Here is a 9,764-nt window from a genome sequence, read left to right as displayed (position 1 = left end):
CTGTTTGTGTAATCACAGATACCACCAAAAAAACGAAACCGTATGGCGCAGTTTAAAGCTGTATAAACACAGATTGTTTTGACTGGTCATCAATCATGTCAGGGAACCAGAGGGCACATTGTGTGAGAGAGACATTTGTCTCATCTACAATTTCCACCTTGAAAAAAAAATGCAAAACAGTAAAAACTGTTTATCTGACATCGGTCCTGACCCCGTAGACTTTAATGTTCTTTCTGACAAAGGACGAGAACAAAAACACATTTTTTGCTCACTGTTTTAAAGCCAGAGGGTGACAGGTAAATGGGCCGAGCAGAGGAGTTGGGGCTATTCCTCTATCCGGGGGAAAAAAAAACACATTCTCAGCTCTGTATTGTTTTCATCTGTTTTCTGTAAGATGGAGAAATGTAAATAAATGTATATGAAATGCTACATTGTATATAGAAGAGTTCCTGTAAAGTAATCTCTTCCCACCGCTTATGGGAACGCAGGGTGGATTCCATCTACATACTATCCAGGCTCTATGTCAGGGGGATGAAGAAGTAAAGTTTGTACACCGAGTTAATTGCTAATAGTTGCGAAGTTAATTGCTATAACTGCTAGTGTTTGGAGAGATGATATTGGATGCTGAACTTTATTAGGTATCAGGGGTGGATTAAGACTCCCGTAGTCTCTGGGCTATAAAGATAGTGTGGGCTCCTTCCAGCCCTGTATTTAAAAAAAAATGTTTGCTACAGTAAGCTTACTACATAAATATGATACCAGAACCAATCTTACTGAATATATATGGAACTAGAACCAAGCTTGCTGCATAGATACAGTACCAGAACCAAGCTCACTGCATAGTCACAATAGTTGAACCAAGCTTACTGCATAGTCACTCTACCCAAACCAAGCTTACTGTATGGATACAGTTCCGAAACTGGGAATACTGCATAGATATGGTACCAGACCCAAGCATATTGCATAGACATGGTGTCAGAAATAAGATTACTAATATATATATATATATATATATATATATATATATACCAGAACCAAGCCTACTGCATAGTCGCAGTACTGGAATCAAGCTTAGTGCATAGACACAGTACCAGAACTGAGAATGCAGCATAGATATAGTATCAGACCAAAGCATACTCACTAGATATGTTATCAGAAACAAGCTTATTACATATATACAGTACCAGAACAAAATTTAAGGCATAGATAAATTACCAGGACCCAGCTTACCACATAGATATGGTACCAGAACCAGTCTTAGTATACAGATATGATACTAGAATTGAACTGACTACATAAACACGGTACCAGAACCAAGTTTAGAGGAGTTTTTCAAGTTACAAGCAAATTTTGGGAAAATCCCTTATTGTGTCGACATAAAAGCAATGCACATATACAACTGAAATGGTCATATTATAATCTAGTACTGCTAGGTAAAATGCTTCAGTTACTGATAGCCGTTCAACTGCTAATGGACTTTGTACAACCGTTCAATGTGATTGATGCCACCGTCACTGTCATGGCCTCCGTGGATGTTGTATGGCCAGCCGTGACCATGCTAAGGTTTCCATAAGCAGTCACAATGCTGGGCAGGGTTTGTTTGTCTGATAGACAAATGGTAGGGCAGGTTTTGCCTAGTAGGGTTGTGCCGGCGTTTCGATTGTTGGCTGTATTAACACTGAACAATTATTGTTTAAATTCAAACGATCTAGCAATTTTATGAATGATAATAGTTTCATGAACACACACGTAAAGTTGTTGTTGGCCATGGTGGTGCAGAGCGCAAGCAGTATGTGCTGTCTAAGCAGAAGCTGAGTGTGGACTGAATCAGTGTGGGAACTCAGGAATGCCTGCTGGGAGGTTGGGTGCAGCTGAAAGCACTGTATTGTATGAAAGCCCTGAAGTCTCCTGATCAGTACTGAGTTTGCCCCATCAGTCTGAGCTGAGCTTAAGGAGCTTTGGTTATTGACAGGGGCGTAACTATAGAGGATGCAGGGGATGCGGTTGCACCCGGGGCCAGGAGCCTTAGGGGCCCATAAGGCCCCTCTTCTCCATATAGGGAGCCCAGTACTATTGATAAAGCTTTATAGTTGGGGGCCCCGTTACAGGTTTTGCATTGGGGCCCAGAAGCTTCAAGTTAAGCCTCTGGTTATTGACCTGCTGTGTAGTGAAGAGAGAGGAAATCCACAATTAACATACTGTGAGTGCCTTTCTTAGGTATGCCCAGCCAGATCTTCTTTCTCCAGTGTCTTGTGAACCTACAGAAATCATTACACTTCTGGCTCTGTCTTCTCCCCTCTAATGTTCTGGGGCACCGCTGTCAGCCCATTGACGCTCTTGCAGCACCATAGCTTAGTTCTGCTACTGTATTTATGTTGTGAGCTTGGTTCTGCTATTGTATCTACTGTATGTTCTGAAGTTGGTTTGTGCCATACTTATGTTATGAACTCAGTTCTGGTGCTGTATTTCCGTACTGACCGTGATTCGGCTGCTGTATTTATATTATGAGCTTTCAAGTACTGTATTGATGTACTGAGATTGGTTATGGCCCTGTATTTATGTTAGGAGCTTGGTTTTGGTGCTACATTTATATTATCAATTTGGTTCTGGTGCAGTATACATGTACCGAGCTTAGATATGGTTTGGTAATTATGTTATTAGCTTAGTTCTGGTGCTATTATTATGTTATGAGCTTGTTTCTGGTGCTGTATCTATGTACTGAGATTGGTTATGGCCCGGTATTTATGTTACAAGCTTGGTTCTGGTACTGTATTCGTGTACTAAGCTTAGTTCTGGTGCTGTATATATGTTATGAGCTTCTTTTGAATGCTGTATTTATGTTATGGGCTTCTTTCTGGTGCTGTATGTATGTATTGCAATTGGTTCTGGTGCTGTATTTATGTTATGAGTTTCTTTCTGGTGCTGTATTTATGCTATGACCTTAGTTCTGGGGCTGTATTCATGTGCTCAGCTAGGTTCTGGTATTGAGTCTTTGTACTTAGATTGATTCTGGTGCTGTGTGCATGTACTGAGCTTGATTCTGGGAATGTTTCCATGTACTAATCTTGGTTTCGGGTCTGTATTTATGTTATGAGCTTGGTTCTGGTACAGTATTTATTCACTAAGCTGTTCTGATGTGGGTATGCTGCTACAAAAGCACAATGCAGGCAGACAGACTATCAGTGTAATATATATAGTTTTTTTCTTATGATGGGGGGGGGCACCAAAAAGAATTCTGCACAAAGTGCTATCTAACCTAAGGCCAGCACTGCTGAAAAGTACTGCCTCGCTTTATTAAAATACAAAGTATCTGCTATCAATCTCCTTTCCTAAAATGAAGAATAATTCAAATATATATATATACATACACACAGGTGATTTTATTTTCGGAGGAAGTCTTTGTGAAGTGTGTGACTCCTCTTCGGAGGGTGATGTGCGCCATGTAGATTGAATCAGCGATTGTATTTGTTATTAAATCTGCTGACCCTAAGCCAATATACTGCAGTAAGGCTTTACTTGGCTAAATCATCTCCTCCACTGCCAACCATTCAGACTGAAACTGAACATTGAACAATAATAAAAGATCTGCTTTTTTTGTTTCTGCTATTACATTTGTTCGCAGCACGGAGCAGACGCTCTACAATATGACTTTGGCTCTCAGTTAGAATGGATATAACAAAAAAAATACCCCCCTCCTTTTTAATGATCCTCATTTAGTGCCTATCCAGCTCCACATCGTTCTGCTTAAAGAGGTAGAAATGATTCAATAGCAGAGTTTTTTGGAACACTTTCTTATTCTTTAAAATTGCTGCATTCTTTTAAACTCAGCACAAAAGCAAATTTAAAGGGACCTTCCCCCTAAAATACATTACCTGGAAATATGGCGTCCCTGGGTTATCCTCTGGTGGCAACCTTTTGGGAGGACCTGTCAGCTCTACTTATGTCTCTTTTATTAAATATGTTCATTCACAAGACCAATCCCTTCCCCTAGAAGATGTTCTCGGAAGGGAAGGAAACTTTCTCTGTGTGATTGTAATGTTGATATAAGTGATTACAATATCAGACCAAAAGGGGAGTTTACTGCAGAAAACTGACCAATTGAAGGGAGGCTCTAGTACCCTGTTGTACCGCCTCTAGTTTGGATACAAGATGTGATATGAGCAGGCATGAAGGTTCTAGTACCCTGTTGGGCCGCCTCTAGCTTGGATAAAAAATGTGATGCGGGCAGGCATGGAGGCTCTAGTACCCTATTGGGCCGCCTCTAACTTGGATACAAGTTGTGATACGGGTGGGCATGGAGGCTCTACTACCCTGTTGGGCCGCCTCCAACTTGGATGCAAAATGTAATACTGGCGGGCATGGAGGTTTTAGTACCCTGTTGTACCACTTCTAGTTTGGATACAACATGTGATACGGGTGGGCATTGAGGCTCTACTACCCTGTTGGACTACCTCTAGCTTGGAAACAAGATGTAATACGGGCGGGCATGGAGGCTCTACTATCCTGTTGGGCAACCTCTAGCTTTAATGCAAGTTGTGATATGGGCAGGCATTGAGGCTCTAGTACCCTGTTGTACCTCCTCTAGCATGGATGTAAGATGTGACAGAAGCAGACATTGAGGCATACAGGCTCTATATTAAACTCTGCGGCATATTTGCCAACAGTTGCTGCAACTGGGCCTTTAGATCATGCACATTCATGGTGGCCATGGAAGTGCGGTAATGTTGTGAAGACATTCCTGTGACAACCTTGTGTGTCCTGCTGGAAAATGCCTCTTGGAAGCTGCCATAAGAGGAACACATGTGGCTGCAGGATGTCCTGAACATATCACTGAGCTGTCATTGTCCCTTGTACCACTACTAGGGATGACCAACTGTTGTATCTGATGGCCCCCCAGACCATCACACCAGCAGAGGGGGCAGTGTGCCCCTCCACAGCAAAGGCAGGATTGAGGCGCTCACTCCGAGGTCTCCAGACATGAATACGGGCGTTGTCAGTGCCCAAACTAAACCTGGATTTGGTGCTAAAGATGATACGGTTCCCCTTCACAGCAGTTTAGATTTCTCGTTCATACCACTGCAAACGCAGATAACCTTGTTGAGCTGTTAATGGCAGGACATGTTATGGCCACAGTGACATGAAATTTCCTTCTTCTAAGTGCTTGGAAAACTTTTGGGCAAATACAGGGGTCTATAATGAATTTGCCACCCGTGTCTGGATGGTGGTTAGTGAAGCAATTGAATCTGCTCTTGCTTGTCAGCAGAACAAACAATCCTCTCTACTGGTGGTCTGTTGAGGATGTCCTGAGTCCGGTCGCCTTGTGTGCCCTCACACATCCATTGGTCCTAACACCTCCTAAGAGTCTAGTCAGGATGACCCATGTGGTGGGCAATTCATTAAAATGACCATGCAGCTTCTCTCATTTCAGTGATGCGGTCCCTCACATAATCTGTTAACTGGGTAAAATGTCTTTGAGTGTGTCGTAGAGGCGTCTAGTGGTAAATGACATTACCGTGGAACCAGTCTTGCAGCAATCTGACATTTCTATCTGTCTGCATTATTTTTTTTGCCAATGAGTGTGCAAGTCAGGAGCATCTTTTTTAGGCCTCCTTCCCACGAGCGTGACGGGCTCCGCCGCGTAATATTACGCAGTGAAGCCCGTCACGGCGCCCCCCAGAGCCCCTATACTTACCTGCGGGAGATAGCGTGAAGCCGCTTCCCCGCCCACCGCCGTCGCGTCGTGTGACACGCCCACCGCGTCACGTGACGCGGCCGGCAGTGTCACGTGACACACCGGCCGCGTCAAATGACGCGCCGGCCGCGTCAAATGACGCTGCGGCGGTAGGTGGGGAAGCGTTTTTTCACGCTATCTCCCGCTGGTTACAGCGGGAGATAGCGTGAACGGACGGCTTCCATTGACTGCAATGGAAGCCGTCAGCGCGTACAGCCCGTCCTCACCCGCAGCAAATAGAGCATGCTGCGGGTGAGGACGGGAGAAATCGCGGTGCGTAATTCCGCGGTGGAATTACGCATCGTGAGCATTGTGCTATTAGGTTCAATAGAACCTAATAGCAGGGGGCCACGCAGCGGATTTTTGCCGCGAATTTACGCGGCGTAAATCCGTTCGTGGGAAGGAGGCCTAAGGCCACCTTCACTCATGAAACGCCACAGCAAATATGCACCAAATCCGTAGTCACAAAATCTGCACCTAAATGGTGAAACTCTGGTTAAGTTTTTAACTGCAGATCTACTGCATATAACCCTTGCAATTCAAGGGTTGAATTCCACAGTTTAAATAGTTTTGCTGTGAATTTAGAATTTGGAGTATTTTTCTGCCATGTGTGAAGACCGCCTATATTATGTCAGTCCCCTGTTGTCCCTTCTGGAAATGTCTAAATAATTTGACTACTGTCAAAGTGCAGCATCCGAGGAGCGGGCCCACATCCGAGGAGATGACGGGGTAGATAAGGGCCTTGTCACGGTGGCGCTACCATCTCCTCCCTTGGGGGTAGCTTGGGACCTGTCCAAGTTACTGGGGGGGGGAGGTCACACGGAAAATGTAACAAGAGGTTACCTGCAATCTTCTTGTCACTCGTGACATCACTGTTCCGTCCTCTGTGGTGAATCTCAGAGACGTGAATGACTTAGTCCACACACAGGGATACTTTCTGGACAAACCAGGAACGGTTGGTAATGTCCGTTTACTGTAACTTGTCAAACTTCCATAACATCAGCAGAATGGCACAGATACAACAAAATAAAGTGGTGTGACAGGGAGGATTCTCGGGGTATTCTGGACGATCCACAGTCCCAGTTATCTGTGTGATCCCGCTCCCGGCAACTTTCTCTCTCTCTTACTGTTAGGTATAGCAGACATGTCTGCTGCTCTGCTCTGTCTGTTATCTAGTTGGTGTTTATTTTGCTCCAGCATCTCCGGAGTTAACACTTACTGACTCCTCCACTCAGCTGGAGGCTGTTCGCCAATCACTCCGCTATAAAACTCCCTCAGACCTGGTCATCAGTGCTGCAGTGTTGTTGTACCTGTATGACAGCTTGTGGCTGCTGCTCCTGCAGTGATCTCTGTTGCTACTGATCTCCAGTCTGCTGTAGCTATTTGTTACTTGTGTTTCTTCCAGTTTCTCTGTTATCTACTCTCACCCTTGGCCTCTGTCCCTGCTTGGTACGACCTGTTTTGGTGTTACGGTCATGACAGGGTTAGTCAGCGCCCAGGTTACAGCTCGGGCCATCCTTGTTGGGACAATTATCCTGCTCTCTGTTGGGCAGGGATTTCCCTATTTCTCACCAGTGCAGGGCTAGCTCAGTCCTAGTTTCCACTTCTTACCAAGCTACGTGCTGAGAAGTGAGCTGGTCTCGGGGTCAGCTGTCAGTTCCACCGGTTGGTTTTCCTGCCCAGAGGGATGACACAATGGTTCCACACCCAATATGTAACACTTACTTTCTACTGGTCCACACTCATATTTACTTGCCTTTGTGCTTTTAGCCTTGCAGCAGTCCTTCTTTCACACTCAGTACTTAATGGTAGCACTGGCACATCCTGGGTAGGCTGATCCTAGGCCCAACAGAAAGGAATCGCTCGGCTTCCTCTATTCTCACCCCACACAGACCAAGCAGTGTCCACGTGGCCCACACACTGCCTTCTCTGGCTGACTCTCTCTCACCAGCAACCTTACAAACATATATATACACGACATGGTCACATGACATACAACAAGATACATTTCTCAGACATAACCAAGACATTAATCCATTCAGTGCTGCAAAGGTGCAATACACATGCCAAATGCACACTACAATTAAGACACTGACAAGACAAATTGGATGAGACAGACATATAACATCATAGAGAGGCCCCACTAGTTCTGGGCCACTACAAAAGGGAATGGTAACACTTAGGGGAAATTTACGTAGCCCAACATTTATGATTCCAGACATAGTTTCCTCCAGTGTACCGCACCTCTTGATTTATTAAGTGCATCCTGGCAGTTCCATGCGCCTTCTCTGAAATACATGCTTCGTCAGGACCATAATTATACATAAATATGTTGGTCCAGGGCAACCACATCCCCACCTGACAAGCCACGCCCACTTTTCCCGAAGTGGCAAGGCCAGCTCAGAAGGCTCAAAAGTCCCCAAATTTTTTTGCTTGCGGCCCTTATGCCAAATTTTGTGACTTTTCTATGCCGCAAAACCTTTCTTAAATGTCCTCCTTAGTTTTCTTTCCACTGATTTTTATTGGTATTTTCAATAACATAATACTGATATCCACAACCATAATTACACCTGAATGTTAAGTACAAAGGATAGAATATGCATTCTTATACAGCACATGGTCTGAGTATGCAGATTTTTATATGAGCTTAACTGTAGCCTGTAATGTTCGGATTATTTTATGAATAACATTGCTAACATTTGAAACAAGAAATAACACTCAACCAGTGTGTAACCATACTGATCGTTATTGATGGATGGGGTATAAGGGGAGGGGTTGAGTTTTTAGATTAATGGAGGATAATGGTTAAGCCATGTGTTCTATTTGTCATTGAAGGCATCTAGTTTCCCACCTTGGACTGCTAGCATTTCTCCTAGGTTTTCAATATATATTTCCAGGAAGAATAACAGAGGAACAGCATAATACAGAGTTCTAAGAAAGGTAAAAACTCTTTCACATGGTCTGGAATTTGCAGCAGAATTTCCCACTGCAGATATCAGCACCAAAATCTGCGTGTCTAAATTTGGATTTTGATGCGGAATTGCAAGTAAAATTAGGCCATTTTCAGGGGTGTAACTCCAATAGGTACAAGTTACGCCAATGGTCTAGAACTTGTTTGACTGCCCATATTCCTGGGTCAACTGACCTTATAACAACATAGTGTCTATGTAAGAGAGAACCCTATAACCTAAACTACAGAACCCTTTCTAGGGGCCACCGCCCCATTATATATCCATTGATGAAAGTATTGCTGCTGAAGTTAGTCTCTATGTAAATTCAGTCAGCTGCAGAAAACCAGACCGAGTTCCCAGTTGTAACACTCGTCAGGAAGAGGAAGCTTATACAGGCATGGATTTATCTGAATTTCATTCAAGTGAGTTATGCGGTCTGCCACCCTAAGTGTGAGCTCTGGGGATCAACTTATATCACAGCGGTCTGCATAGCCTGCATAGCATACACTACTGACAGACATAAAGCAGAACCTCGCTACTGACTGTTCCCAAGACAAAACACAGGGCCACAGGAGATACTGCGAAGAAACCTGATTAAAACCAGCCAGTGTATCCCTTACAGCATGGAAATAGCAGTTACCGAAAATATCCAATGCTGAATATCACATAAATCAGCTTCTTACCCTACGGATGTTATGAAAGCATGAAAAAAGTATTGGTGCCACTATGTTCTTGTCTGTCCTGATGGGCATTACTGGGAGAACAGGGAGACGCGGCGCAGGATAGAAGTGTCATTATCAGGGGGTCTGGTTCCATTGGCACATATAATGCTAGGTTATAACATGGGAGAGCAACTGCCTTCTACCTGTTGGCAATCTCCACTCCCTGGCGCCTAATTTTTTAGTAGTCACATTTAAATGGGTTGTCCAGTTGTAAGCTATTCTATTCCTATTCTGGCCTGTTTTGTTCCTTAGGATAGGCTATCACTAGTAAATAGGCGGGGGTCTCGCTAATCAGCTGTTCGATGGGCCAATATGTTCATGCACTGAGTTGATTTCTGCAGGAAGCAGACAGCTCTGTTC

The sequence above is a fragment of the Eleutherodactylus coqui genome, chromosome 3 (genome assembly GCF_035609145.1).
Source record: "Eleutherodactylus coqui strain aEleCoq1 chromosome 3, aEleCoq1.hap1, whole genome shotgun sequence".
Classification (NCBI taxonomy): domain Eukaryota; kingdom Metazoa; phylum Chordata; class Amphibia; order Anura; family Eleutherodactylidae; genus Eleutherodactylus; species Eleutherodactylus coqui.
This window is presented reverse-complemented; position numbering follows the sequence as displayed.